We start from the raw sequence: 6,053 nt of genomic DNA, 5'->3' as shown, positions 1-6,053 counted from the left end.
AAAAAAAAAAAAAAAAAAAAAAGAAAGAAATGTAGGTCAGGCACAGTGACTCATGCCTGTAATCCCAGCACTTTGGGAGGCTGAGGTAGGCAGATCACTTGAGATCAGGAGTTCAAGACCAGCCTGGCCAACACGGTGAAACCCCATCTCTACTAAAAATACAAAAATTGGCTAGGCATGGTGGTGCACACCTATAATCCCAGCTACTCGGGAGGCTGAAGTGGGAGACTCGCTTGAGCCCAGGAGGTGGAGGTTGCAGTGAACAGAGATCGCATCACTGCACTCCAGCCTGGGCAACAAGAGTGAGACTCCGTCTCAAACAAAAAAAATGAATAAAATAAATAAATATGTATTTTCTCCTCTGTAGCATAGAAACATTTACTGTCAACATCTTAGCATTTTGGGGAGCGGAAAATGAGATAATGTCTGAAAAAGTACCTACTGCCTCTAAACTAATAGCCATACAACAAAAACTTGGCTACCTTATAAATTTAGGTAGATATATGAGGCTCAATACAATTGAAGATTTAGATTTACTCAGTATACAGAATAAAGGCAGCATAATTTAGAATAAATTACTCATTCACCTAAGTTTTATTATACTATATTGTTGTAATTGTTCTATTAGGCCGGGCGTGGTGGCTCAAGCCTGTAATCCCAGCACTTTGGGAGGCCGAGACGGGCAGATCACGAGGTCAGGAGATCGAGACCATCCTGGCTAACAAGGTGAAACCCCGTCTCTACTAAAAAATACAAAAAAAAAACTAGCCGGGTGAGGTGGCAGGCGTCTGTAGTCCCAGCTACTCAGGAGGCTGAGGCAGGAGAATGGCGTGAACCCGGGAGGCGGAGCTTGCAGTGAGCTGAGATCCGGCCACTGCACTCCAGCCTGGGCAACAGAGCGAGACTCCGTCTCAAAAAAAAAAAAAAAAAAATTTTCTATTAACTACTGTTAATCTCTTAGTGTGCCTAATTTATAAATTAAACATCATAAGTATGTATGTATAGGAAAAAACAAAGTATATTTAGGGTTCCAGGCATCCACCAGGGGTCTTGGGACCTATCCATTGTGGATAAGATGGGGACTGCTGTAATTACAACTTTTTTTTTTTTTTTTTTTGAGATGGGGTCTCGCTCTGTCGCCCACGCTGGAGGGCAGTGGCGCAATCTCAGCTCATTGCAAGCTCCGCCTCCCAGATTCATGCCATTCTCCTGCCTCAGCCTCCTGAGGAGCTGGGACCACAGGCGCCCGCCACCAGGCCCGGCTAATTTTTTGTATATTTAGTAGAGACGGGGGTCACCTTGTTAGCGAAGATGGTCTCGATCTCCTGACCTTGTGATCCAACCACCTCGGCTTCCCAAAGTACTGGGATTACAGGCATGAGTCACTGTGCCCAGCCTAATTACAACTTATTTTTATTCCTGTTCGTTCTGCACATCCCAACGCAAGGCAAGAGGAATCTAGAAAACAATGGACAACCTACATTGAGCTCCACCTCCTATAATTCCTATTACATGTTACTTGTTTCAGGTCAGCACCCTCCTACATAATATTACTATATTCTGTAGTTGTTTTTCCTATACAGATAAGCTTTCTGTTACATATTGCTTTGTTAACAGATTTTAATTACATAATATGTCTATCTTACCAACTTTATAAGTTTGTTGTAGGCAGAAGCAATCTGTCTTTCATATTTTATAGTGTTTGAGGCTGTAGGTACCAAGTGTTGAATGAATAACTACTTTGTTACTTCTGAAAACCTTACTTTTTGATTAATACTTTTCCTTTTTACCAATTCCTTTTTCTTTTTTTTCAGGCTCATCCATGGAATACCAATCCTTTTTCTTAGTGTTCACATTGGATTTTTCTGTTAAAAATAGATTGTTGGAGTTGGCTAACAAGTTGACGACTTCCAGTCAAGCACTCTCTTCTGTAAAGTCTCTTTTGTAAGCTCCTACAAGCAGCTATTTCACTGGACTTGAAAGAACTGATTAAAAAGAACCACACACTGTAACTCTCAAGCATACAGGAATATTGTTATTAGGGGTTTTTTTTTTCTCTCCAGTATGTTAACCTTGTCTTCCCTACAATTTTCTTTTTTTTCTTTTTTTTTTTTTTTTTTTGAGATGGAGTCTCACTTTTGCCCAGCCTGGAGTGCAGTGGCATGATCTCGGCTCACTGCAACCTCTGCTGCCAGGGTTCAAGTGATTCTCCTGCCTCAGCCTCCTGAGTAGCTGGGATTACAGGTGTGTGCCACCATACCCAGCTAATTTTTTGTGTCTTTAGTAGAGACGGGGTTTCACCATCTTGGCCAGGCTGGTCTTGAACTCCTGACCTTGTGATCCACCCTCCTCAGCCTCCCATAGTGCTAGGATTACAGGAGTGAGCCACGGTGCCCGACCTCCCTACAATTTTCAAACATTCAGAGAGGTGATTATGGTGTATGTTTTATTCTGTTTTGCTTTGGATCTTGGCATTCTTCTAGAGAACTCATCTGCTCAGGAGCTTCTCTGTGCGTCTTCCCTCTCAAACTTGTCTTACCCAGTAGAGAATGAATGTACTCAAGATTACCAGTTTTGCAGATGAATAAACCAATGATTCCAGAGGTTATGGTACATATCTAGAGTCATATGACTAAGAAATTGTAAAACCAGGATTTCAGCCAGGTTATGTGATTCAAGACATTTTCAGACAAAAAAATCTGGAGTTTACCACCAACAAGAAATGATCCCAGCCTCAGCATCTAAGCCCACACTGGGAGCATTGAGTGCTGAAAAAAATTTTTTTTAATTTTAAATAGTAAATAATTTTATAAAAAAGAAATGATCCCTTATAGACTCTTGAATTACATTTTTCAATGTGTGTATTTGGTCAACAACAGGTTGCAGTGAACCAAGATCATGCCACTCCACTCAAGCCTGGGTGACAAAGCAAGACTCCATTTCAAAAAAAAAAACTGAAAATACCAAATATTGACAAGGATTTGGAGCAAGTGGAACCCTCATGCATTGCGGATGGAAATGCAAAATTATACAGCCAATTTGGAAAAAATAACTGGGTGTGGCAGTGTACACCTATTTTTCCAACAATTTGGGAGACTAAGGTAGGAGGATCCCTTGAGTTTGAGGTTACAGTGAGCTGATGGCTCCATGGCTCTCCAGCCTGGGTGACAAAACTGTCTCAAAAAAAAAAAGAAAAAATTGATGCTATAAGAAAAAAACTATATACCAATGTTCTTCATTAACATAGATACAAAATGTTTAATCAAAATTTTAGCAAATTGAATCCAACTCTCTCCCCCACCCCCACATCTATCTATGTATCTATGTTTGTTTGTGTTTGTTTGTTTGTTTTGAGACAGAGTTTCACATTGCCCAGGCTGGACTGCAGTGGTGTGGTCTCGCTCACTGCAACCTCTGCCTCCCAGGTTCAAGTGATTCTCCTGCCTCAGCCTCCCGAGTAGCAGGGATTACAGGCATGCCCCACCACACCCGGCTAATTTTGTATTTTTAGTAGAAACGGGGTTTCACCATGTCGGACAAGCTGGTCTCAAACTTCTGACTTCAAGTAATCCACCCACCCCAGCCTCCCAAAGTGTTGGGATTATAGGCGTGAGCCACTGCACCCAGCATTGGGTTTTTTTTGTTTGTTTGTTTTGTTTTTGTTTTGTTTTTGAGTCAGGGTCTTGGTCTGTCACCCAGGCTCACTGTAACCTCCGCCTCCCAGGCTCAAGGAATCCCACCTCTGCCTCCTGAATAGCTGGGACTATAGACATAAGCCACCATGCCTAGCTAGTTTTTGTTTTGTTTTGTTTGATTTGGCTGGTTGTTTTTTTCTTTTGTTTTTGTTTTTGTAGAGATGGCATTTTGCCATGTTGCCCAGACTAGTATCAAACTTCTAGGCTCAAGTGATCCACCCACCTCGGCTTCCCAAAAGGCTAGGATTGTAATCACATCTGTAGGCATGAGCCACCACACCTGATAAATCTAACAATACATTAAACGGAAAATACCACACCGGGCGCAGAGGCTCACATCTGTAATCCCAGCACTTTGGGAGGCCAAGGCTGGCAGATCACCTGAGGTCAGGAGTTCAAGGCCAGCCTGACCAACATGGTGAAACCTCGTCTCTACTAAAAATACAAAAATTAGCCGGGCGTGGTGGCACAGGCCTGTAGTCCCAGACACTCGGGAGGCTGAGGTGGGAGAAGGGACTAGCCTTGTCTCAGATGAGTCTCTAGACTTCTGAGTTAATGCTGGAATAAGTTAAGACTCTGAGGGACTATTGGGAACACATAATTGTATTTTACAATGTGAGAGAGACATGAGATTTAGAGGGGCCAAAGGTGGAGTGATATGATTTGGGTCTGTGTCCCCACTAAATCTCATGTTGAATTGTAATCCCCAGTGTTAGAAGTGGGGCCTGGTGGGAGGTGATTAAATTATGGGGATGGTTTCTCATGAATGGCTTAGCACCATGCCCCCTTGTGAGTTCTCACAAGATCTGGTTGTTTAAAAGTGTGTAGCACCTCCCCACCCTCTCTCGGTCTAGCTCCTGCCATATAAAATGCTGGCTCCTGCTTTGCCTTTCACCATGAGTAAAAGCCTCCTGAGACCTTCTCAGAAGCAGATACTGCCATGCTTCCTGTACAGCCTGAAGAACTATGAGCAAATTAAGCCTCTTGTCTATAAATTACCCAGTCTCAGGTATTTGTTTATACCAATGTAAGAAAGAACTAATACAAGTGGTTTCACTTCTTATAGCCTAAAACTACATAGCATATACCTTTGAAATTGCACCTGCTTTCTACTGCTTATAATTCAGACTTGTCTTTTCATTTGTGACCAATTCCTGTTATTTCCAAACCAAAGAGTGCATGAGGGTGAATTATATTACCCTGAAGAGATGAGACAATGACTTTGACTGACCCATTCAGCTGGTCTAGGTGACTAGAGACTGTGCAGAGATGTCAGGACTGTTGCCCAGGACACAAAGCAGACTTACAGGGCATTCCTCACTAAAAGAACATTTTGGGGACACTTGCTTATCCAGAAAGGCATAAATAAGGGACTGGTAACCCTGATAACTTGAGAACCCTAATGCTACCTGGTGGTTAGAGGCAGTATGAGACACATAAGAGAGTGATTCAGGCTGGGAGTGGTGGTTCACACCTGTAATCCCAGCACTTTGGGAGGCCAAGGTGGGCGGATTGCTTGAGGTCAGGAGTTTGAGACCAGCTGGCCAGCATGGTGAAACCCCCCTCTACTAAAAATACCAAAGTTAGCCGGGTGTTGTGGCACATGCCTTTGATCCCAGCTACTTGGGAGGCTGAGACACAAGAATCACTTGAACCCAGGAGGTGGAGTTTGCAGTGAGCCAAGATTATGCCACTTCTCTCCAGCCTGAGCAACACAGTGACACTCTCTCAAAAAAAAAAAAATGAAAAAGATTTTGGGACCTGGACAGGTGGCCATGGTGAGACCTTTGAAGACATATGTATGTCCATAGCAGCTAGACCACCAGGGGCAGGTCAGGGCCAAACGTAGTATGTCCTCCCTGGCCCAGCCGTGTTTCCTGGCCATGCCTAGAAGGGTTGTACTTTATAGCCATCCTGGGTGCCACATGGGTACTTGGGACCCAGAATGACTGGGAAAAACATTAGAGGAGGGTAACTGTGTATCTCGAAGTAATGTTATGTTAAATTATGTAATAGATAATCATAAAATGTCTGAGTCATTTCTAAGTTAAAATGCTGAGATATCAATCAATTTAATCTTAGTTTTTTGTTGTTGACTTTAGACGTCTAGAAATACAAAGCATAATCAATTTAAGAATAAAAAATACGGGCTGGGTCCAGTGGCTCATGCCTATAATCCCAGCACTTTGGGAGGCCAATGCCGGCAGATCACTTGAGTCCAGGAGGCCAGCTTGGCAACATAAAGAAACCCTGTCTCTACAAAAAAATTTTAAAATTAGCCAGGTGTAATGGTAGGTGGGTGTGGTGGTGTGCGCCTATAGCCCCAGCTATTAGGGAAGCTGAGGTTAGATGATCACT

Source organism: Theropithecus gelada, chromosome 2 (assembly GCF_003255815.1).
Source record: "Theropithecus gelada isolate Dixy chromosome 2, Tgel_1.0, whole genome shotgun sequence".
Classification (NCBI taxonomy): Eukaryota; Metazoa; Chordata; class Mammalia; order Primates; family Cercopithecidae; genus Theropithecus; species Theropithecus gelada.
The sequence above is the reverse complement of the archived record's forward strand: the minus strand, read 5'-3'. Positions refer to the sequence as shown.